The 25,641-nt window shown below is 40.2% G+C and overlaps 2 long non-coding RNA genes across 2 annotated transcripts; both read left to right on the forward strand.

The window, feature by feature from the left end:
* Positions 1-4,797: 4,797 nt before the first annotated feature.
* On the forward strand, positions 4,798-5,680 carry LOC122647283. Its single transcript, XR_006330843.1, has 3 exons — positions 4,798-4,819; positions 4,944-4,991; positions 5,568-5,680. It is a non-coding gene; the product is annotated as an uncharacterized LOC122647283 (long non-coding RNA).
* Positions 5,681-13,021: 7,341 nt separating this feature from the next.
* Positions 13,022-25,214, forward strand: LOC122647282. Its single transcript, XR_006330842.1, has 3 exons — positions 13,022-13,074; positions 13,173-13,288; positions 25,193-25,214. It is a non-coding gene; the product is annotated as an uncharacterized LOC122647282 (long non-coding RNA).
* The last annotated feature ends 427 nt before the right edge of the window (positions 25,215-25,641 follow it).

A 25,641-nucleotide genomic window follows, 5' to 3' on the forward strand; every position in this document is an offset into this window, starting at 1 on the left:
ATTGAGGATTTGGCAGTTTCCTTAGGATTCAAAATGTGCGATTATCTTATCAAGTCTTTACAGTTTCAGTTTTATTAGGGGACTTTAATTTGTGATAAAGTCTTTTTTTTTGTTTTTGTTTTTATGGAGATAATAAAGTCAGTGTCTGTTAGTTAGTACTACAAATCTCTCTCACTCTTGACAGGAAACAATATCAAGGGGAAAAAAAGGTGAGTTATCAAGTTGAAGTATAAAATATGGGGGAGGTTTTTTTTTTTTTTTCTTTTAATGGGAGAGGGTTTTTGTGTGCAGTTTCGGGTGAAGAAGGGGGTGGTTACGGAAATATCGTCCAATAGGAGGTATTTAGGACTCTTTAGAGGGGGAGTGCGTATGCAGTTCAGGTAAAAACTGATGTCGTGGAAATTTTTAACCCATAAATAAAAAATATGGGAGAGGTTCCTTATACTAATCAAATGCAGTTTCAGGCCAATGAGGGAATCCCTTTTGAAATCTAAAAAAAAAGAGAGGCATTTATGACATATCACCCTCTCACATGAACAAGGATAAGTGAAGGAATGTGCAATTTAATTTTTGAGTTGGAGATGCCCTTCTTGATTTTTAGAATCTGAGCTCAATCATAGATTTACTGAATAGATAACTTGTGGGAAGTGGGTTTTAAAAATTCAGGCATACGAAGTGGGATCAAAGGTATGGCAAACCAAAGGAGAAGAGTAACAAACACCGAACAAAGATTTCATAGAATGCTTGAAATAGTTGGAAGGGGAGCTTGGTGACCAGCCTTACTTTGGGGGTGGGAGAAAAAAGATTAATCAAACAATATTAAAGAGTAATGGGTTTTTTACAATTATCATCCCAAAATCTTTTATATTTACTATTACCCCCTTAAAAACTTTGAAGCAATTGTTATCCTCCCCTGTTGGCGCTGTTGCATACCAATAATTAACTGCCCCCCACCGTTACAGAACCGTAATAGAGGGGGTTAGTCGTGAGAATATGCTGTTGTCACGAATTTTTCTATGACCAAAATGCCCTTTTGAGGTGATAATTGTAAAAAACTCCCACCCCATCACCGTCCCTTCTCCTCCTCCTTCTCCTTCTTCTTTTGGCATCATTCGCAAGACCTCTATGTGTCTCTCATGTCTAGCTTCCTGAACCACCCGGTTGGTACCTACTTTTGGTATAGATAATATCTACTGTGTTAAACTGGTGTAGGAGGATCTCTTGATGTTTTGACTGCCAGCTAGAGGAACATCCAATCTTTTTGAATTGTTCTCTAATATCTCTTATCAATTATCAAATCGCGAGATGAGAATTGAGAAGCTCTAAGTAATCGATTAATAGGTAGGACCCATTCTAAAACAATCATTAGTCCCAAAACTAAAGCTGAAATTTTTAATGGAGAAAGTATTTTATACAGAAAGAATTAAGTAAAAACAATCCGAAAACCGCTCATATTAAAACCATCACGGAAGAAAACATCCCGCATCTCCCTCTTTGTTTATCTCATATTTCTGACCTTTTTTTATATATTTCTTCTTATTTTCCTGTTAAAAACAGTTTCAAAATCACAAAACTCTTCTTCTGTTACTCATAACTATTTTCATGTTTGCAGTTCTCACTCAACGTTCACTGTTTCCCAATCTGGGTTCAATCTTTTTCCTCAGTTTCTTCTCTCCTCTGTATGATTTATTTTTAGTAAGTTCCTGCGGAAACTGATTTTGAACTTAATTGGCTTCGCACAAGTCACACAGCAGCAAAACTCTGCAAGAGAAAAAAATAAAAAAAGAGCAAAAAACATTGTTCATGAGCCTGTTTCCACCTTGATAGAGTTCTAAGTAGGAAGAAGGAGAAGGGACGGTGATGGGGTGGGAGTTTTTTACAATTATCATCCCAAAATGGCATTTTAGTCTTAAAAAGTTCGTGACAATAGCACACTCTCACGACCAACCCCCTCTGTTACAGTTCTATAACGGTGGGGGCCAATTAATTATTAGTATGCAACAGGGGGTAATAGTTGTTTCAAATTTTTTGAGGGGGGTAATAGTAAATATAAAAGATTTTGGGATGATAATTGTAAAAAACCCAAGAGTAATTGAAATCTGGAATCTGGATTGCATATTTTCTTTCATATCTACATAAAATCTGATTCAAATTTGAAAAGTTAAAATTTGAGGTAAAATTTGTCATTTCATTTTTTGGTTTGACTGAAGATAACATCGTCACTGTAGAGGGGATGAATGAGTATTTTCCAATAGGAGGGGATGACTTGAGATTCGATCCGGTTTCAGAAAGGTGTTTTGTAATTTACCCAAAACTAAATAACATAAGAGGAGAAGAGAAAGATAAGGTTTACCCCCCCCCCAAAAAAAAAAAGAAGAACAAGAAGATAAGGGTAAGGGTGTCAAAACCTAGCCTGAACCGTTAAGACCAACCGAAAAAGCACAGACCTAACCGAACCGATCCTTATTGGATTGGTTTTGGATTAGGGTATGACGAGACTGGCTAAAAACCAGACCACACCTGACCGACCGATAACAAATTGAAAACGAACCGAATGAAACTGATAAAAATATCATTGAATATAAGGTTATGAATAAGTGAATTGATTATCCATTGATTTCAATATTAGTGAGTAAAAATTTCTGGTTGTAGAGAACTGTTACAAATCAATGAGTAGGAAGTTATGAAAAAACGTAAATTAATCTGTAACTATGCTTCTTCCATTGATCTCCTTGTTTACTATACAAAATTAATTGGTTATCAAGTAAATGAATTGATAGTAAGATTCATTTTGTGATTTCAATATTAATTATCTTATCAGTGACCGTTCATTGATTTCAATTTTAATTAACCCTTTACAATTAATGATAAATAATTATATGAGTTGTAACAATGATTTCTCTACAAACTCTATTTGTCCATTGATTTGAATATTAATTATCTTCCATTCTTTTCCATATAGTTTATTCTTTTTTCTTTTTTTCGGATTACAGCATTAGATATCAAATCAATTTTCTTATTTTTAGTTGTATACTTGTTTTGACTTGGGAAGGTGAATTGAAGTGTTTTTATGAAATATTTCTTCACTACAAATTATGAATTTAAGATTTTATTGTGGCTCAAATCCAAAAACGAATCGATCTAAACCGATATTAACCCGATATTGAAAAATGAAAATAAAATGAAATCGTATTAAACCGAAACCGATCGAAAACCGAAGTTTCTTAATGATTTGGTTTTGGTCTCACAATTTCAAGATCGAAACCGATTCAGTACCGATTGAAACCAAGCCGAACCAACCGTTTAACGCTTGGGGAACAATAGAAAAGCATGGTGCCAAATAATATCATGAGACCATCACGCTTAACCAAAGGAAAAAAAAAAAAAGAAGGGCAAATTATACGAAAATACAACTGGCGCCACCTCCTCTATATATAATAAAATAATTATTTTGGAGGGTAAAGTTAAAATCCGCGTGACGAGCATATTCTTAACCGCCTTACAGAGTTACAGCTTACACTAATTGACACGAAGGCACGCATGTACTTCTACAGCTGGCGCGTATCTTTGACGCCATACTTTCCTTATAGAATAATTAATATCTCCTCTCGACCGTTATCTGTTATTTCGCTCCTCTGTTTCAAATCAAGACTAATAGTTTCTATTTTCCCTCCCCCACTCGGCACTCCGCGCCTGTATAAATTCTGAATTGCTATAATCCTGTCCGGAAAACTCTCTCCCATCTATACTCGCCGCAACCTGCTTTCCCCTTAGAATTGCATAACCATCATCAATATCACTTCCACTCCTTCTTCGGAGCTGAGGAGGTGGTTTTTCTCAGTCACACGGCTCATACCCCTTTCAGTTTCAGCAATTTTTTCCGATTCGGAAAATCAAACACCTCCGATAGGCTCTCACCGAGAGAGACGCCATTAATAACACTGAACGGTGCTAAAGGACCAGATCTCTCACTCGAGTTGGAACGCTTTCCACTTAGCTTCTTAATTTTTCGATTTGAAGTTGAGGATCGCTTTCTTCTTCTTCGTTGGCGTCGTCACTTACTTCGAATTATGCAGAATACTGCACAAGCTTGGTTTATGGATGGACCGAGTAATACTGATCAGAAGGAATCCTCGTCTCTGCTTGCCGATTGGAACTCTTACGCGGCCTTGAAAGCTTCGGAAGAGACTGAATCCTCCATCTTAGGGTTTGATCTCGAAGCCGCTGTAAGTACTGCCAACGTCACCGGAACTTTTAACGTGTAAGCGCAAATCTTAAACCACCAATGATATTTTGGCATTTTACTATATATATATATATATTATTTTTTTTTTCAATTTTACTTCTCTTTCATGGTCTGTTCTAGAGATATGACTTTGTCACACTTTCCTGTTAGGGACTTTTTGAATTCCGCTGGTCTCTACTTGCTTTTGCTCTAGATTCTGGATTTGTTTTCCTGGTAGGATGTTCCTGGTTGTTTGCTTCGTTTTTCTCGGGTGTACAGCAGCAGCAAATGGTTCAACAATGAAAGGGGTGGGTTACAGCAGGAAGTGTGGTTGCAGTAAGAAGAAGAAGAAGGAGGGTAAATAGGTACTTTTAATTTCACTGTTTTATATTGAATATGTGACAAGGGTAAAATGGACTTTTCCATTCAACCACTAACAGCAGACTAACAACATCAGGTTTCAGGGGTGTCAAGTAATGTTTGAAAATTTGGGTATTTTAAGAAAAATGGCAATTGTTTAGGGGGTGTACAAGTAATTTTCCCTATAGCAAGTGCTATTTGAGGGCATCAAGTTTGCAATGCCTTTCAGCCATGGTAGTTGGTGGATTTTTTTTTTTTTGGTTGTAATGTTTTCTTGTTAGCGCAACATGAGCACAATCATTTTTGAAATTTACCTCCATCTAATTCCTCATCGAGTCAAATTGATTTCACATTTCAGGTGTGGTTTATGGCAGATTTTTCACATTTTCTTGATGGTTTTGATGAGGTGAGTGGTTTTCTAATGCTTTAGTATGTGTTGGAAATTGGACCCAGTGTTTTATGACTTGTTTCCTGGCACAATATGAAGAAATTGAGCTTTGGAGCTTGTAGCTGCACAAGGAAAACAGGTTAAAGTTAGAAGCAACAATGTGGAAATGTTTTAATAGAGGAATGATTAGGGGCTGTGGTGGGTACTTTCCACAACGAGAGTAGTTTCTTCTGAAATAACTTTAGGTGTAGCTCATTTCTTGTTTCTAGGGCTGGCATTCCAAGACTTCACACTCTTGTTAGATTTTTGACATGTTTACTCATATTGATGCAAGTTTGACATAGTATGGGTGTGTTTGCAGACTGCATTTAGTTCTAGGAGATCATTGAGTTTGATATGTAAACCTGTAGCAAGTTATGATTAAAGCATGCGCATTCATGTATATATGCGAGTCTGATAATCAAGTCTCTCTACTTGTGAATATACTTCCAATTTAACCTTCTGCTTCTACATCTCAAAATTTTGCTATTTTTAGTTTAATTGGGTTCCTCAATCATGAATTTCTTTTGATTTAAGGATTTATACTTTGCGCAGATTGTGCATGCCACACTGGATAACTACGAAGCAGATATAAATCTTGTAGATGACGGTGAAAGGGGGAGCCAGATCACAATTGGGTTGATGAAGCAGTTAGATGTGAAGCAAGGGGTGGTGTTGGTGTTGGTAGTGATCTCAGCCTGCGCTACCTTAGGCCAAGACGAGAAAAAAAAGATTGCACTCTATTGACTCGGTAATAATGATTACTTTCCTAACTGTTCATGGTGAATGGTTAATTGGTTTCTCTGCTCTATTCCTTAAAATTATATGCAACTGTCTATTATATATAAGTGTTCTGTTATAGGTATTTCTGATTTCTTCATGTATGTTTATGTTCATTCAATTGGGGTAAAATGTTTCAGAAGCATAAATTTTTGTTGTATGTGTTCACATTGTGATAGTATGTATTTGTTCACATCTTCATTTTTGTTTGGCTTGGGCATTTCCACAAGTAAAATTGTTGGTTCCAGCACTTTTTCGTGCCTCAAGTGCTTATCTTATTTTGGTTTCTCAATTTCAATTGTCTCTCTTATTTTTTTAAAACCTATCTCGTTTGCTTCTCTAGGAAATCTTGTTTATGAGTTAACCCCTTCTTTTTTGTTTTTTTTTGGGGAGTAGTGCTTTATCAAAATTTTGTCTTTGGGCTTCTTGGTACTTAACTCTATTTACTGTTTTAACTGGTAAATGAATCTATTGCATTTTGTATTTATTTGTCTCAGATTTTCACATTGTATGCCTGTAATTAATCCTGAAATTGGTCAATTGTTATGTTCCTATACAACTCCACGTCTCCCCACCTTTTTTTGGTTATTATAGAGGTTTTCTAATGGGACATGGATAGCTTTTAATTTATTCTACAATGTGAACTGATAGAGTTTTACTAAAAAAAGAACTGATAGATTGGGTGGGGGGTTTTACTAACCACACTGATATGAGGTTATCATTTTGTTTTGACATTTTGGTAACGGGGGTGTCAAAAAATAGGGGTCTAGCCCCATAGAAACAACCTAATAGGTTCACGATAGGGTACCTTTTGTCCAATTATGCCACTGTTATGGAATTCTTGATAATGGGTGTTGATATAATAGTATTAGGAGTTCATTTGCTTCTGTTATATAGGTCATCTCTTGCCCCCTCCCCACCCCCAAAATAGCTCAATAATATCGTCAAACCAATTTGATTATGATTTGTGTCACATTGTGCACAGGTGAAGCGATTGATGGTCTTTGCAATGACAAACACAAGACCTCACTGACTAAGCCAGCCGGTCTCTCCCTCTCTCTCAAGTTCCTAAGATTAATGTTTTGTGGATGCCATCCTACATAGCATGGAATGTTTATTTCCAAGGATTGGCTTCTCTTTGTTAATTTTTTTAAAAATATATCTCAAATGGTGTGCCATATTAGATACTCAATTCTTCTCTTTTTCCCTTTCCCTCACATCCCCAAAACAAAAATTCTGAAATCTCCGTATTTCTTCAGCTGATCTGCAGCCAAATGTTCTTTTGGGATACTACATCATGCCTCTGCACCTGTGTTTTCTTCCAAATGTTGGCGTTGCTTTGTCATGGGCTGTTGAAGCACAACATGAATTTTCCCATGAAATGAAGCTTGTGCTACCTACAATTTTATTCATGAAAGTATTTCAGATCAAGATGAATTCGAGCTTTATAGGTATGACGTTATATTAAGATGTTAACAGCCATGCCTCTACTTGGTCTGTTGAGCCTACCACTGTAAATTCTGGAGAACTATAATAGATGTCGGTTAGAGGGAAAAGCTTGCTTGAAGCTGTCTAGCCAAAGAGAAAATGTAGAACCGTAGGACATAAGGTTCTCTCTCTCTCTCCATAGAAGAAACAGATTAACCAGAGCTCAATTCCCTTTCAGAACTCCCTCTTAGTCAAAGAGATAATGTAGAAGTAGAACCGTAGGACATAAGGTTATATCTCTCTCTCTCCATAGAAGAAATAGATTTATCAGAGCTCAATTTTCTTTCAGATTTCCCTCTTAGTCACTGTATGTGACAGTTCCACAGCAAGTTCCCAACTGAATCTGTGGCCAAGGAAACAAAGGAGAGAGAGGCTCTTGAAAGGTGGGTCAGAAGCAACCTGTTTATAGGAAGTCCACTGACACATTTGGCTAGATAACGACTCAGTATAGATAATGTGAGCCTAGAGTAGATAAAACGGCTTTAGAACCCTAGCATCTCTGCCAAGAAAGTTGGAATGTCTAAGCATGTGGAACTGATAAAGGGACCTTCTTGGTTTATTTTTGCTGATCACATTTAGCTTTTATCTATTGTGCTTCTTTTCGGCCTTATGCAATAATCAACCAAGTTGTGTCTTCTTTAGTTACGCTATATGAATGCTTCATGGAGGGAAAGATTACAAAGTAAATTTGAAATTAGACCATTGCGAATTTTGCCTTTACCAGCTAAAATTTAATGCAAGACTGCCTCTTTGTCTGAAAGTATAGTAAGTTGTGGTTTCAATTTACATTTTCTGAATGCTATCAATGTATTATGGATGGAGGCACTCAAAAACTCTGATCAATGTTATCTGGTACATTGAAGCAGGAATGTCCATTGAAATGTGTACTTATATGGTTGTCAATTCACCTGTTTGTTGATCAAGCATATATGTCATACTAAAACATTGTCATTGTTTAAAAATGAATATAAAAAGAATGTTCTCTTTCGGATTTCTTGTGGGGTTCAAACTATTCTAGATATTTTCGAGCTTTTCTTTGTAATTCTTTAACTTTTAAATCATTTAAGCACTTTATGGTAGAATGCAAAGTAAGAGTTTTCTCCATCAGGATTATTTTCCAATTAATGCTTTGCTTTGTTCTTTTATAGTCAGACAACAATATATGCTTCTAATTTTTTGACTGGGTGTTTCAAAATCACTGATTGAGAATTCCAGAACTCTTATGTTGCCTACAAATATGCATGAAAGATTGAGATTAATTCGAAATGCTTGGAAGGGAGAGGGGTAACCCAATCAGTAGCTGTAAGTCAGCATTCTTTTGTTTCGATTTTTTTATGTGGGGGGTGGGTTGTTCTGCAATTATGTTAATGCATATGTACCTTCGCTTTTCTCTCTCTTCATCATTTCTGTCAATTATATATTACAGCTTAATTTACAAAGTACATAAATTGTATGATTGTGCTTATTTTTTACTTCTTTTCTCCTTTATTGATCTCCTCTTTGCTTTAACTCTGATGTGAGCTAGTTTAGTTTTCAGAGAATTACAGAATGCCAGAGTATGTGAAAGAAGAAAGTTAGGAATGCTACAAAGGTATAAATAAACTTTCCAAGTTTTATTTATGTTACGATATAATAATCAAGATGCGTAGAATCCGTTCATTATTTTCTTTCCTCTCCCTCTCAATTCAATCAGGTAAAGTAGAGAACCTAAGTTGAAGTATTGAACAGGAGGAAAGAAGGATATTTTCCCCTTTACCAAACTGATGTTTGGTTTGATGATGGCAGGAGCATCGAGTTCATGTTCTCAGGCATTGATGCAGATCTCACCTTAGACCTTGTTGGGCCATTGGAATGGCAATCGGTGTCTCCTGTGCTGGGTGCTGCCTGGTAATCATCCCATTTCTTTGCTTTTATCCCAGTTATTCCTTTTTCTTCGCAGATTTTATTGTGATTGTGCTTGTTTTGGTTGAATTTCTTAGACTTTTCCCTACAACAACTTCTATAATGGGATTTATATTACGGGAAGTAGTTTCATAGGTACTGCAATTAAAATTTGTTTGCTTTTGTTTCTCTGAATTTGATTGGGTTTGATAATTTATGTGACTGTTCTTTAGCCTTTAAATGCTCCTAAGTGAATAAAATTCATTCTGCTTGATGGTACAATCTTTACCAGATTTTATTCTGATTTCACTGGCTTTGATTGAATTTCTTAGACTTTTTCCTGTCTCAACAGCAATAGGGAATTTATATTAGAATAACTAGTTCGATTGGTGCTGCTATTAAAGCTCCATGCATTACTTCGAAGAATTTCTCATTAGACTTTTTTAAGAGGGATGTGATGCTTAGGTCTCTTAAAAGACTGATGCTTGTATGAGTGAAGGCGTGGTTTTAGGTATCGGTCTTGGATCAGCCGTATTAGAGGTAAATGTCCATAGGAAGCAAGTCCGACAAGAAGGCTATAGTAGATGCAGCCTCATGGATGTTCAATTTTGTCACTTTTTTCAGGATTATCATTGTCAATAAAGCATTGATTTATAGTGCTTTCTCTGTTTTATCCTTAAAACATCTAAAACATCAAGTGTCAACTTGCCTTGTCCATCTACAGCTTCATTCAACTCTCTCTCTCTTTGATTTATTTATAGTGCTTTATCCGTTTTACCCTTAATACATCAAGTATTTGGTTGATTTAGGAAATTAAATTCTTAAAATTATTGTCAAGTTCGTGTTGCACTCATTTCATAATGATATCGATCAAGTTATGTTAAATTATGGAACACGAAGAAGATGCATTTACTTGCGGAATTGAAAAGTGAAATTGTTGGCACCTTAAATCTTGGCACCACTCTTTTAAAATTTTGGATACGGGTCATAGATGTTTATGTGGGATGCAAGTAGAATTTAAAAAATCAGTGAATCGGCCGAGACAGATTCAAATTTCTTTCGTAACAAAGACATAAACTTATTGCAATTTCTTGCATTCTGAATCTGAATATTCACATCAAGGTCCCTTGATTTCTGTCTTTTCAGGCTGAATACATGGTTATTCTGACCGATTCCGATGCAATTTGAATTGGGAATAGGCATGGACTCGCTCAATTATTGGTAAACTTTTAAGTTCACAACTACTAAAATGCTGATCCAACTGCACGAAAATCACTGTCTCTAACAAAGTTTTACACGTGCATTTGCATCAATATCTATTGAAAAGAGTCAAGTACATGATACTATTTTGCACATTGAGAAAGGCTCATTACCTTATAAAACAAAATAATTTGCTCTCTACCACTTAACAAATGCTTACACGTGCGACTTGCATATTTACACTTATATATAATAATAATATAAGTGTACGAACTCATGCTTCGTGGGAAAACTTTCAATTGACAGATTTTTGAAATATCAGTTTTGAAGGTGTAGAAAGGGCCGAAAAAAGATGAGAGTTCTTTATAGCCATTACTCTTTTCCAAGGCAAATGTGACCAAAATAAGGCTGGAGCTGTGTCCGTAGAACAATGATTAACTTATATTTAGCTAGAATAATGAAGAAGCTTAATTCTATTCATGTGGTAAGCTAGGGTGATTCTAACAATGTTTTTAGGCTGGAGGCCATGGGCAAGAGATTGCTGGACAATATGTGACATTTTAGAGAATCCAGGGGGGTAGACTCCCTAGGCATGGATGGATTTTTTATTTTTTATTTTTATGATATGAGTTTTCATCGTTATTCCTATCATAAAACTGCTGTTATCAGCCTGTTTCCTCTTCTTTAATAAACTCACTACTACTTTAATGCAAAAGCCGATCACTGGTTTATCAGTATTCCTTTTCTTATTAAACGAATTATATGCCATATGTTTACCTATTATATTAGGACTCAATAGCAGCTCTATGTGAAATTTTATTTCCCAATTCTCTCTATAAGCTCTGAAGCATGATGGAACTGTTCAATTCTTTCTTTCTAATATTAATTCTGTGTTATAGTTCTTTTTATGTATGTTTCATTTGAGGGCAAGTTAAGTGCAAATTGTTCTATATTTTCTCAATTGACAGGTTGAAACAGCTGCATCTGAACTCTGAAAGAGAGCAGTTATTGGTTGTGAAAATTTCAGAGCTTGAAGCCAGGTAGATCATATTGTGAATCAAGTAACTGGGTTGAACCTTCTGTAGGACTTCGTGTTTGCTTGGCCAAATGGACCAAGAATCTGAACTAATACAAGACATACAAGTGATTCTGACATCCTTTTACAAAAGAAAAAGGAATCTCTGTTTCTTGTTATATTTTTACTTTCCTTTTCCTTTGATGTAGGATGATTAATCCAACCGAGGAGGTAGCTGAGGTGAGGTTGAAATATTCAAATATCTACAGGTAAGTGGCTGAGGAAGGTTCCTTCTGAGCTCTTGTATCCTTGTTTGAGATAGACTCATCTATCTTCTTGTTACATCGTGTTTATAAAAACAGAGTAGTCCTACTTATCTTTTTATTATCTAGGATAATGATATCTTGCTGTGTAATTTTTTAGAAGGGTGTTCCAAATGAACGGAAAATTGTTAAATGAGAAAATTACTTGGACACCCCCTAGACTATTGCCTATTTTCTTACTATCCCCAACTTTTCAAACAATTACTTAACACCCCCTGAAATCTGATGGTGTTAGTTTGCTGTTAGTGGTTGAATGAAAAAGTCCATTTTACCCTTATCTCATATTCAATAGAAAACAGTGAAATTGACAGATTTACCCCACTGCCCTTACCCCCAACTGCATTGCATCTGCAAGTCTGCAACATGACTGTTCAAACAATTGCTTGACACCCTAATTGATTTCAGAAAAAAAATCCTCTTTTCTTAAAAAAATTTCAAATCAAAATAACCCAAAACCCTTGATCGATTTTCAGATTGAAACCCTTAATTGATTTTTTTTTCTTCCTTCTTTGTTAAATCCTTATACTGTGGTTAGGTCTCAATTTTGCCTTTTTCCTCTTCACATTCAGCGCGAGTTTTGTGTTCCTTGAATTTCAAAGTCATAGATAAACCATTATTTGGTGTCTTATTCCTCAAATTTCTGCTGCACATGATTGGCATAATTGATGAAAGATATTAACCAGAGCGTTGGCTTTAAGCCTTGGTTTCTTCATTCCTTGAATTTGAGGAGTGAACATGTGTCTTGTGCAGTTCAGAACTGTGGATATAAGATGGGTAGAACATTTTGCGTGGGAGAAGACCTTTGGGTTCAAATAGGGGGAGCACGTCTCATCCATCCCAGGCCTCTCTGCTCCAACAACTCCATTGTCTTCGAAAGAAACAACAATGAAAACGATAACAAAATGCTGCAATAAGGAATCATGATGTGTATTGTCAATTAGAGAAACTGGATTTCATGATTGCTGCTAAGATTCTTTTCACCATGCCTCTAAAGAATAAGAATTTGCATATGATACTTTAGAAGGTTGAATCGGCTCCATTTCAGCTGATGGTTCCAATAGTTTTCTCAACGAAGCTTTGCTTTGGCCTTTCCAGCTTGACGGTGAAGAGAAAACAAGGAACCTCCAGGGACGGATGCGAGAGTACAGGCGCTGTCGGCTCCATTTCGGGCTTAATCTTTGAGGCTGCCCTAATGGTTTTTGAAACAGCAGCCATGGCTGCCGGTTTTTTAATAATAAGAAGAAATCTGTCCAAGTAATTGTTTGAAAAATTGGGGATAGTAAGAAAACCGGCCATAGTCTAGGGGGTGTCCAAGTAATTTTTTCTTGTTAAATTGTGTGAATATGCTGCCAAGAACCCCCTCCGAATTCCAAAGGTACTCCCTTCTTTCAACATAATTTAACCTCCTTTCGTTATTTCTGTATCAATGGTTTCTACTTGGGGGTTATTTTAGTCTCCTTTTCTTTGCTGTAGATTGCCAAGTATCTTGAACAAAGGTGCTCGAAAGAATTGAGGTCTGAGCATATCAAATATATCAGTATTATCACAGAGGCATACCATAAACTGCTTTGCATATGCAAGGAGTAGATGTAAGTTGAATGGTTTTCTTTTCCCCTCTTATCTTTCTTGATTTTTTACTTTAATTTTAGTTGTGGAATACAGTTTTTTTTAATTAAAGAAAGGAAAAAGAAAATAAGTGTATTTAGGACTTAATGTTCTTATGAAACTAGTCTCATTTCCTATTTTCTTAGAACTTCCAAGTCTAACTACTGTTAGTTCTGTTTTTGGCTTAAGGCAACTCAAGAAGTGTATTCAGTCTCATTTGCTTGACCCGGATTTGGTGTCATTTAAATATTCCCCTCATTTGGAATTATGGAGTAGTTTTCAAGATTTTTTTTTCTTTCCTTTTTTTTCTTACTACTTTATTTAGGGAAGATTTTATGCATAAATTCTTGATACTGTATCTATTTTTTTTTTTGGGTGAATAAAAATTTCATTACCAAAAGAGAGAAAAGAAGAGAAAACAAAGGCCTCAAAGAGAGAGAGCCAAGCCAGGCAGCCTAAGCGCTAGCTGGAGCAACCAAAGTTACATTAGAGAGACCCCAGGAATTAACAATGGTCCTGTTCCTAGGGGTGTCTATACAAGAAGAGTGGGGAAGAAAAGATAATTTTGCTTGAATTTCAAAGGAAATGGAATCCCTAATCTTTTGGAAAGGCCGAGAGTTGGAGGTCCATTTTCTCAAATTGCGCTCCATCCAAATATGGTGAGAGTAGCACTAAAAGCCATCTTCCGATGAGTCACAAATCGAGGAGCCAGCAAAAGTCATATCGATCCAAATCCATTCTCTAGAGAAGGGGAGAATACGTCTTCGAGCAGGCCAGCATTTGAGGAGAACACCCTTCCAGTTGCGGTATGTAACAGGACATTCAAAGAAGAGATGATTCAGGTCTTCATCGTTGTTCCAGCAGAGGCAGCAAGCACTAGGGACTAAGTTCTGGCGGCTGCGAAGAAAAGCTTGAGTAGGGAGGCATCTGTTGAAGACTCTCCAGGCTGTGAAGTAGTGCCTAGGAATGTGATGCTTGAACCAGAGAAGTCTATGCCAAGAAACCACAGGGCCTTTCAGACGAATAAAATTCCAAGCAGCCTTGGAAGAGAAGGAGCAAGAGCTGTTGGAGGACCAAGTAGTACAATCACCTCTAGAAGCAGCCCTTCTAGTGACCAAGTGGAGTTCATTCCAGATAGGAGTGAGGACAGGGCTTGATGTGGGGGGAGCCCAACCATTGTGGTCAAGAATATCCGCAACCAAAGAAAGCCTATGTAAGCCAGAGGAGTATATGGATCTGGGAGTAGCCCGATGAAGCAAAATACCCATAGGATGCTAGTTGTCAAGCCAGAGATAAGTAGACTGACCATCTCCAATGTTTGAGCGGATGACATGAAGGACTAAGTGACGGCTGGCAAGGATTTTCCTCCAAACCCAAGAAGCATCAGACACAGCGGAGGAAGTCCAGATAGAATCATGGCGAAGATAACCCGAGTAGATCCAGTCAACCCAAATGCTCTTTTTTTTTAGACTATCTTCCAAAGAAGCTTGATGATACCAGCTGAGGTCACTTCTGAAATACGGTGAATGCCCAACCCTCCTTTTTTGGGAAGGCACACAGCAGCCCAACTAAAGGGATGAAGGAACCTTGTGGAGTCAGAGCCCTTCCAAAGGAAGGAAGCCATAAGAGCTTCCAAAGCCTTGATAGTAGAGAGAGGCAGCCCATAGATACCCGACCAATAAATATAAGAGGCTTCCAGAACTGATCTAATAAGGACCAACCTGCCAGCATAAGATAGAAGCTTGCTTTTCCATAGCTGAAGTCTCTTCCGAATCATGTCCAATAAGGGGGTGCAGTGATGGGCCGAAAGCCTAGCTGAGATCAATGGAATCCCCAAGTATTTGACAGACAGTTAACCTTTAAGGAAACCAGAGATGGCAAGGAAACTCCAGCAAAGAAGATGAGAGATTTGGCGGGGTTGATGCGAAGACCCGAGAGCTCTTTGAATTGTTGGAGACAAAGCAAAATAGTCTCTAAGGAGGCAATCGATGCCTTGGAGAAAATCATCAAGTCATCCGCAAAAGCTAAGTGAGTAAGCTTTAGGCTTTTACACTTGGGCATAGGAGAGATGAACTGCTGGTCAGTACAAAGCTAAATCTGCCTAGAGAGGATTTCCATGGCAATAGTGAACAAGTAAGGGAAGAGAGGGCAGCCTTGGCGAATTCCCACCGAAGCTCCAAAGTATCCTGCCGGGTTGCCATTAACCAAAACTGAGAACTTTGGGGAAGAGATGCAGGAGCTAATCCAATGAACAAAGGGCAAAGGGAATCCCATCTGAGTCAACACTTGAGCAATGAAGTCCCATTAAAGAGAGTCAAAGGCTTTGTGGATGTCAATCTTCATGAGCAGCGACGGAGAGTGATTCTTCCTATCAAAGCCTCTGACAATGTCATTACACAGAAGGATGTTGTCAGAGATGGACCTGCTAGGGATGAAGGCTGTTTGATGATCACTCACCAAAAGATCCACCACACTCTTGAGCCTTCTAGCAAGAATTTTTGCAATGAATTTGTACAGCAGATTGCAGAGAGCAATGGGCCTAAAGTCATTCATTGCAATGGCACCTTCCTTTTTGGGGATAAGGCAGAGGAATGTGTGGTCGATCCCCTTGACTTGATTGGGATTAAGGAAGAAGCTCTCAATGGCAACAATAAGGTCAACTTTGATGATGTCCCAAGCAGCTAAGAAGAATCCCATACTAAAACCATCCAGGCCAGGCGCTCCATTGACCTTGAGAGAGTAAATAGCTTTCACAATTTCTTCTTCTTTGGGAATAGAGCTTAGGGAATCCAAGAATTCTAGAGCATGAACTTGTTGAGCAAGTGGGTAGGGATAGGAATATGCTCTGCTTGAGCCCCAGGTGAAAATTCCTTTGAAGTCTTGGACTGCCATGTCCTTAATATCCTTAAGCGTGTTGACAATGAGCCATCTTCTTGAGTGAGCTGAGCTATAGAGTTAGAATTAACTCTAGCTTTCACGGACCGATGAAAATATCTTGAGTTAGAATCCCCCAAATCTAACCATTTAATTCTTGATTTTTGTTTGAGAAAGCTTTCTTCCCTAGCTAGCAAGGAGGAGAGCTGGATAGAGACCTCTTTTTCTTCAATAGCAAGGGAGTCATTGAGCAAATCAGATTGCAGCCTTGATTGAATGGAAGCAAGTCTGTCTTTGCACTCTTTGACTTGGAGAGTAATGCTGCCAAAGATGCTTAGGTTCCAATCCTTGAGGGCAGCGTTGACATTTTTTAGCCTCTTTGAGAAGGCTATGAGAGGGGTGGAGAAGGCAATTACAGGCTTTTGCCAAGCTTCAAGCACAACCGGAAGGAAAGTTGGATGAGATGACCACATGTCGAAATATTTGAATGGTTTGGGCCCAAAAGAAGTGAAAGGCTGGATAGCAAGAGAGATGGGGGAGTGATCAGAGATGCCTGGGTTCTCAAAAGAAGCATGGGAGGAAGGGAAGGAGGTTAACCACTCTTCATTGACAAGAACCCTGTCTAATTTGCAGGCTATCCGACAGTTTCCAGCCCTCTTATTGCTCCAGGTAAGGGGGAACCCAGTCCATCTGAGATCATTAGCAGCAATATCTTCAATGCAGTCATTAAAGGCATTCATAGCATCCAGGTCACAATGGTCATTCCCCTGTTTTTCATAACTGTAATGGATAATGTTGAAGTCCCCTCCCAGATCCCAAGGTTGGGATCCAATATGGCTAGCAAAGGATTTGAGATCAGCCCAAAGAGAAGTCCTAAGAGCAGGGCAGTTTTCAGCATAAACCACGGAGAAAAAAAAGGAGAAATAGCCTAAGGAATCAGAGAATTTGGTATGCAGGTATTGAGAGGAGGAAGCAGAGAGGGAGATGGAATTTTTTTTGGGGTCCCACAGAAGCCAAATACGGCCATTGGAGTGGTGGGTGTAGTTGGAAATCAAAGACCAACCTGGAGCAATGGAAGCAAGGATTTTGGGAGAGTTGGGCTCCTTAATATGGGTTTTCAGAAGGCAACAAAAGCTCGAACGAGATTCACGAATACGCAAACAAATAACAGCCTGCTTCACGGGGGAGTTGAGCCCCTGAATGTTCCAAATAGTTTCGTGAATCATTGGGACAAAGGCTGGAGGGGCATCAAAGGCTCAAGTAGCCTGGTTAGCACAACTCTTGATTTGGTTTCACTATGGTGCCGTTTGCTATTGGAGCTGCCGGAGAGAGCAGAAGGCGTGGGGGTTGGGGGGAGAAGCTGACGAGATAAAACAGGGGAGATTAGAGAAACGGGTAAAGAAGACGGGGTTTTCGACGGGCCTGGGCTAGGTCCAAGACCCAAGAGTGAGTTAAAACCCACCCGAGAGAAAGAGAGGCTAGATTTGGTGCGACCCGACCCAGCGGTGGAATTGGGTAAAGAGGCAAAAGGGTCAGGGATTAGGGGACCCGGTTCAAAAAGTTGGTCAGTCTGGGTAGAGCCCACGTGACCATTTGGAGGAAGAAGGTCAACAGATGAGGGCCCCACAAGTTCCAAGTTAGAAGAAGTAGGGGCCACGGTTTTCGATAAAGTAGGAGAAAGAAGGGGAAGGACTTCTCCGTTAATAGGCTGGGGGAGAACACAAGAGCCAGAGCTCAAGGGAGTTGCAGGTCTTCCCAGAGGAGCAGACGAAGGCGTTGAAGCAAGCGCAACACCATTTTCGAAGGCAGAGCCAAGAATAGAAGTCTCTTCTACAGGATCTTCTGCCATTCGAGATCTACTCCGAGGAAGGACCTCAAATTGTGGTTTCTTGGGACAAGATAGAGGCTCAATGTCATCAGACGAAGCCAGGAGGCAAAATCGATTCTTCCCATCTGACCAGGGCTGCTGCAGCGACAGTGACTGGTCCTTGTTGCTATCCGGTAGCTTCTTCTTCTTCCATTTTTGATTCCGGTGCTGGAATCAAGATCTAGAACGACCTCGAGAGGCGGAATGAGCATCCTTAGAGTGGAGGTTCGACTTCTCGGCTCTACCATTAGGTAAGATCACAGCAGGACCATCGCTAGCCTCAGGAAAGGAGATGGAGCAGGGGTCAGGGGTATCAGCAGCCAAGGGCTGGGCGACAGGAGTGCAATGCTGAGAGTTGTGGCCAAAGGTTTTGCAAACCAGGCAGTGAGGGGGTAGCCGATCATGGTGTAGCACTCTTGATCAAAGGAGTAGCCCTCGCCTCATTGTGATGATGAAAGCAGGAAGTGACTCCTCAGCAGAAACCTCGACACAAATTCTCGCAAAGGCTAGCCGGTCCTTCCTGCGAGTGCGCACATAAAAAAACAGAGGTTTTCCCAAGGTAGAGCCGATCAAACTGAGGCCATCCCTGCACCAGAAATGCAAAGGCAATCCTGGTAAGGAGATCCACAAAGGAATGGATGAAAGATCTAGACGTCTGAGCTGGATTTGGCGAGTCCATTGACGCAAAAAGATTGGCCTTTTGCCCACCAGCCAAGGGCCACCTTCCAGGGCTCGAGATTTGTCAAGAGAGGAGGAGAATTTGAAGATAAAAAATCCATTGTCAAGCAGAAAAGTATCCAGAGTACCTTGGGGGCACCATTGCTTGGAAAGGGACAGTTTGACAATGTGAAAGGGAGGTCGAGGACCCAGAAAGTTACCCATAAGGCGGTCTTCCCAAAGCTTTGTCTTGAGAGAAGATCAAGAGGATGCAGACTACCTTCAAGGCCCATTAGAAGGAGGGACGAAGTGCAGGGGGAGACCATCAGAGCTAGGAGAGGAACCAGCAACAAAGATGGAACTCCAAGAAGGAGGGTGGGAACCAGGGGGATGCAGAGGGGGAGCAGGAGAAGGAGAGGAGGAAGCAGGGGCAGGTGAGGAGGAAGCCATACAGGAAGGACAGACAAATGGGAGACTCGGGGGACTGCTGGGGAGACCGGCAGGGAGAAATAGAGGAGGGGGGTGGGCATCCAAAGTTGGAGTTGGAGAAAATGAGCCATTCTGACCGAGTTCTGTGTCTATTTTAGTTGCAAGAAGGTGGGTCTGTTTGCATTTTTGGCTGCAAGGCGATAGGTGGTAGTTCTTTGGCATTATCTCAAATATATTTCTCATATATGCATTTTGTTCTATATGTTAGAGTTGTTAGAATATCTTGTATAGGGGTAGTTACTATCATTGTCTAGTTATAAGACATGACTAAGTTGTATTTTTACTTTATTGTCTTATTTCTCCTTACCTCCCTAGGGAGGCTTTGTAATTGGAAGACTTAATGAATGAAGCTAATATGTGTGTTGAGAATCACTCTCAACACACACAATCGATTCTCCCATTCTCTTCTCTTCTTCTCATCTCTTCTCTCCTTCTTCTTCTTCTTCTTGTAAACTCTTCTCTTACTAGATTCGATCTACCTTTGAGTTTCAACTTGGTATCGAGCCAACATCTCCGGTTTGAGAGTCGGCCGAGCTCGTCCTCATCTTCTCCTCTCTTTGGAACCCTATAAATGTAAAGGGGGTTCCATTGGAGGCTGTATATGTGAAACCTATACTCCTTGTCTTGGGAGTGGTATTCCTAAGTTGGAGAGAGTTTGAGCTCTGAAGGTGACTTGAAGCAATGGAGGAAGGCGGCAAGTTACTGACTTGTGAAGCTTCTTCTTGGTTCTCCTTCTCTTCTCCACATCTTGGCATGAGACCTATTGGAGTTGCATCGCCTAGGGGTGTTGTTTCGACCCCAAAGCTCTTGTTTGTTGAAAAGAAATGTTTGCTCTGCTAGATGTTTTTGAAGACTTGAAACCAGGCTCTTTTTCCGCCACCTAGGAGTGTCTCGGTTTCGATTCTGCCTTTGGCAGCTTGGATGACCTTGGAACTTGTCCCATTTGTGTCGTATGGGAGTGCTTTTTGAAGCCCTAAGAGCTGCCCTTGAAGGTGGAGGGTCGGAGGACTGCATCTTGTTTTTTCTCTTGCTGCACTGGTATCATTTGCTCTGTTTTTTGTCTTCTACGAGGTCTGCTGTATTGGATGGCTGAATGTGATAGTATTACATCTTGATACACTTATTGGGTGTTATGGACTAAAGGTTCTTGCTACTAGCAGAATTTGGTTTGAGTTATACAAGTTTTTGCTCTTCATATGCTCTTGTTTTTTAGGCAGCCTCGCCTTGTGGTTTGGTTGATTTGGGACCATATTTTGTATTGTCTGTCTCCTTGTTTTGGGTTGAGTATACTCCCCACATGAAACAATTTATATTGATTGTTGAAGTATTTGCCTATTATGTCCATGCGGACAAGATTCGAGGTCGATGGACCATTACAGCCTGGCAGCCCAGTGGTGGTTTCCCAACCATGGCTTCCTTTGATAACCCCAACACCCGGATCTCGGTTGTGAAGTTGGACAATACCAACTATTTGGATTGGTCCCGTTCCGTGAAGTTGTCTCTACGTAGTAGGGGAAGTTGGGGTACATTCTCGTCTATCATGCCTCTCTACTATCGATGCAGGCTATCTCAGTGGGAGATTGAAAACTCCACCGTCGTGACTTGGCCGATCTTTTCCATGAAACCTGAGATAGGTCGGAGATTTATGAGTAAGGAGACCGCTAAAGATATTTGGGATGATGTATCCAAAATTTTTGATAGAGTTGGAGATTCCACGAAAGTGTATCAAATTCTCCAAAAAATCATTCATATGAAACAGGGTGATAGGAGTATATCTGAGTACTACAACTTTATTATTAGCTTGTGGGAGGAGTATGATCATTATACCAATCTCCAGTTGTCCAATGCTGAGGATCAGGCAAAAGTCTACAGGAGCCAAGAAAAGGAAAGGATCCTTATTTTGCTTGGTGCTCTTAACTCTGAATATGAGCCCCTTCGCCAGCAAATCTTAGGGAGGTCTCCATTTCCATCTCTGGATGATGTGTGCAGTTATTTGCAAAGTGAGGAAACCCGGAGGACCACTATGGATATTGTACCATCAATAAAGAGGTCTGCTCTTGTTTCCAGTTCCCAAAAAGACTGGAAAAGTGGGGGGAAAGGCCGTGAGAGATACAAATGTGACCATTGTTGCAAGCTTGGACATACCAAGGACCGGTCTTGGGATCTTCAGGCAGCCCCTGGTATGCGTGGTAGTTCATCTACGCCCGTGGAGGCAAGCGAGGGGGAGCTAAGGCTCATTCCGCGACATCCGAGTCCGAGCCACCTGGACCGCAGCTCTACTCCGATTCCCTCTCACAGGATGATATCGCAGCCCTACGTCGGTTGATGTCTCACTGGAGGGTCACCATCGGTTCTAGCTCCGGAGGGTCGACTATTCGCCTCACTCTGCGTGTCTCATCTCGCTACCCCTATTGCATCCACTGGATCATTAACTCTGAGCTTCCTATCATACGACGGGTATGTCCCAGATTCTATGATTCCTATTCCATTTGTTCCGCGGACAAGGTAAGGGTTCTTGATGGTTCCCTTCTCTCTGCTTTCTGGTAAGGGTAATGTGCGGGTTACTCCTTCTATTTCCTCGAGTCCTGTCCTTCATGTTCCCGACTTTGCTACTAACCTATTATCATGAGTCACCTAACCAAATCCTTACATTGTTGTGTCACTTTCTTTCCTTCTTATTGTGTCTTTTAGGATTTGGAGACAAAGAGGGTTATTGGCAGTGGGACTGAGAAAGGAGGACTCTATCTTCTTGAGCCACAGTCACCTTCTCAATCTACTGCTGCAGCTTATGTTTGTGGTCGGCATGACCGGAGTGCTTTGGAGTCTGTTATGCTTTGGCATCAACGTTTGGGTCATCCCTCTTTTGTTGTTATGAGGAGACACTTACCCCACTTGTTTACTTCCTGTCCTGCATCTTATGTTTTTCAGTGTGAATCTTGTATTTTTGCTAAACATTGTTGCACATCTTATCCTTATCGTGGTAATAGATCTACTGCACCTTTTTCCCTTGTTCATACCGATGTTTGGGGGCCTTCTCCTACTACTTCCTTATCCGGTTTTCGTTATTTTGTTTCATTTGTGGATGACTATTCTCGGTCTACTTGGATGTTTTGTTAAAACAAAAGAGTGATGTTTGTGATGCTTTTAAGGAGTTTTATCACTTTATCGATCTCGTTTGTACTCACATCAAAATTGTTAGATCCGATAAGGGGGTGAAAGTACATGTATGGGGGCTCCAACAATTCTTTTCGATAAGGGCATCATCCATCAATCGGCTTGTGTTGGCACTTACAAAGAAAATGGGGGTGGTGAACGCAAAACCGCCATTCTTGGAAATCACTAGGGGTCTTCTCTTTGGTATGCACGTGCTAAGACCTTCCGTCCGATGCCCTTCTTACCGCTGCCTTTCTTATTAACCGGATGCAAGTCCACTCCTTGGCTCCAAATCCCCCTGGCTCTTCTTTCTCCTCAATCCTCAGTTTTTCCTTGTCTCCACGCTTCTTTGGTTGTGTTTGTTATGTACATGTCAACAAATCAGCCCGCACCAAGTTTGATCCCAAAGCTCTCAAGTGCATCTTCTTAGGCTACTCTGATTCCACTAAAGGGTATAAGTGCTACCATCCTTCTTCCCGAAGGCGATTTCTCTCCAAAGATGTCACCTTCTTTGAGTCTATTCCTTTTTTTTCTTCTTCCCCTCGCCATTCTGTTCAAGGGGAGAGTATTAGCAGTGAATAGAATGCGGATGTCATTCCCTTCCTATCTCCTTTACCTACCTCCACTTCCCCATTTCTATTTGATATTGGAAAGTACAAAGAAGTGGATGTTGTGGATGATGCTGATGTTGCTGGTATTGGTGATGGTGATGCTAGCAGACAAAAGGAATACAAGGGGATAAGATTTAACGAAGATGGTGTATTCACAAGAGGTGAAGGCTTGTTGAAGGAAAAAGGGAAGCAACCATGGTACAAGCGACCCTGCCAAAACCCCTCTTTGGATCCACATCCTCAGTCTCATCCTCTTCAGTCAGGTAATTCCTCTCCTTCTGAATTAGATCTTCCGATTGCTATTAGAAAGGGGAAGAGAACCTGTACTAATCCCATAGCCCAGTTTGTTTCCTATGACTCCATTTCTCCTACAGGTGTTGCTTTTTCCACTGCTCTTGAGTCTTCTTCTATTCCCAAAAATGTCACAGAGGCCTTATCCAATCCAAAATGGATGCAAGCAATGACTGAGGAAATGGTGGCTCTAGAGAAGAACAATACTTGGACACTTGTTGATCTTCCCAAGGGGAGAACTCCAGTTGGATGTAGATGGGTTTATACAATCAAGTATAGATCCGATGGTACGGTGGAAAGGTACAAAGCTCGGCTGGTTGCTAAAGGGTATAGTCGGGTATGGCATTGACTACCAGGAGACTTTTGCCCTCGTAGCCAAGCATAACTCCATCAGGGTTCTTCTTTCGATGTAGCAGCCAATAAAGATTGGCCTATGTACCAATTAGATGTGAAGAATGCATTTCTTCGGAGATTTAGCAGAAGTTGTGTACATGCAGCCTCCACCTGGTTTTAAGTGTCCCTCATTGAAGGGAAAGTGTGTTTGTTGAAGAAAGCTCTTTATGGCCTAAAGCAGTCTCCTAAGGCCTGGTTTGAGAGATTTAGACAAGCCATTCGAAGAATGGGTATTCCGCAGTCAGCTGACCACACCTTGTTTATCGGAGAGGTAATGGCACGATTACAGCTCTCATTGTCTATGTTGATGACATTGTGGTAACTGGGAATGATGTTCTTTGAGATAGATAGATTGAAGTCTTATTTGGCTAAACAGTTTGAGATCAAAGACCTTGGAATCTTAAAATATTTCTTGGGTATTAAGGTATCTAGATCAAGGAAAGGGATCAACATTTGCCAAAGGAAATTTGTCTTGGATCTTCTGAAAGAGACAGGGATGATGGGGTGCAAACCAGCCACTTCCCCCATTGATCCGAATCATAAACTTGGTGATGAATGTGGTTCTTCTCTTATAGATGCAAGCAAGTACCAGAGGTTAGTTGGGAAACTAATCTATCTCTCCCTAACTCGACCAGACATCTCTTATGCGGTTGGAGTGGTGAGTCGTTCATGCATGCTCCCAGGGGTGGACATCCGGATGCAATATATCGCATCATCAAATACTTGAAATCCTGTCCAGGAAAGGGCCTTTTATTTTCCAGGCATGACCATTTACAGATTGAAGGCTACACAGATGCTGATTGGGCTGGTTCAGTCTCTGACAGGAGATCTACTTCTGGGTATTGTACCTTCTTGGGTGGTAATCTAGTTACCTGGAGGAGCAAGAAACAACCAGTTGTTGCTCGATCTAGTGCTGAGGCCGAGTTTAGGGCCATGGCCCATGGAGTATGTGAGCTTATATGGCTAAAACGACTTCTTCACTATTTGAGCTTTGAAACTGAAGGGTTTATTGTGACAACAAAGCTGCCATAAGCATTGCCCATAATCCGGTTCAACATGATCGAACCAAGCATATTGAGGTCGATCGTCACTTCATCAAAGAGAAGTTGGATTCTGGGTGCATTTGTACTCCCTTTGTGAAAACAGGTGATCAAGTAGCAGATATCTTCACCAAGGGTCTCTCTTCTAGTCTATTTAGTACTCTATTGTGCAAGCTGGGAATGTATGACATTTATTCTCCAGTTTGAGGGGGAGTGTTAGAGTTGTTAGAATATCTTGTATAGGGGTAGTTCTGTCATTGTCTAGTTATAAGACATGACTAAATTGTATTTTTACTTTATTGTCTTATTTCTCCTTACCTCCCTAGGGAGGCTTGTGTAATTTGGAAGACTTAATGAATGAAGCTAATATGTGTGTTGAGAATCACTCTCAACACACACAATCGATTCTCCCATTCTCTTCTCTTCTTCTCATCTCTTCTCTCCTTCTTCTTCTTCTTGCTGTAAACTCTTCTCTTACCAGATTCGATCTACCTTTGAGTTTCAACTCTATAGGGCATACTTCGCTCTCAGTCTATTGATTGTTGTAATTGAACTCTTGGACTTTGGGACTCCACAAAGCAAGACAGTGTTCGTATTCTAGGATGCTAAACCTAGACCAGATTCATTCATAGTCAGTTGATTTTGGGATGTAGTTGGCATCGTTTTCTAATAAGTTACTTATATATCTTGCTATTTTTTCTTTGAATTATACAAACTGGTTAATCCCTTCAAGGCTTCAATGTAAATGTTGTGTTTGCTCTTAACAATCTGTTGTTGAGAAATCAGGAGATTTTTCTGCTCGGTGAAACATCCATTCAGTGGAGAAACTGATCTTAAATTACATTCCCCCCCCCCCCCCAAATTGTTGGTAGACTGTGTTCACATGTTTCTTGTTCTAATTGGTTGTGGTGGAAAACATAGAGTTTCCTCGTATTGAAGGGAAGTGCAAAGATCAAGCAATT

This window comes from Telopea speciosissima, unplaced genomic scaffold (assembly GCF_018873765.1).
Source record: "Telopea speciosissima isolate NSW1024214 ecotype Mountain lineage unplaced genomic scaffold, Tspe_v1 Tspe_v1.0017, whole genome shotgun sequence".
In the NCBI taxonomy this organism is placed as follows: Eukaryota; Viridiplantae; Streptophyta; class Magnoliopsida; order Proteales; family Proteaceae; genus Telopea; species Telopea speciosissima.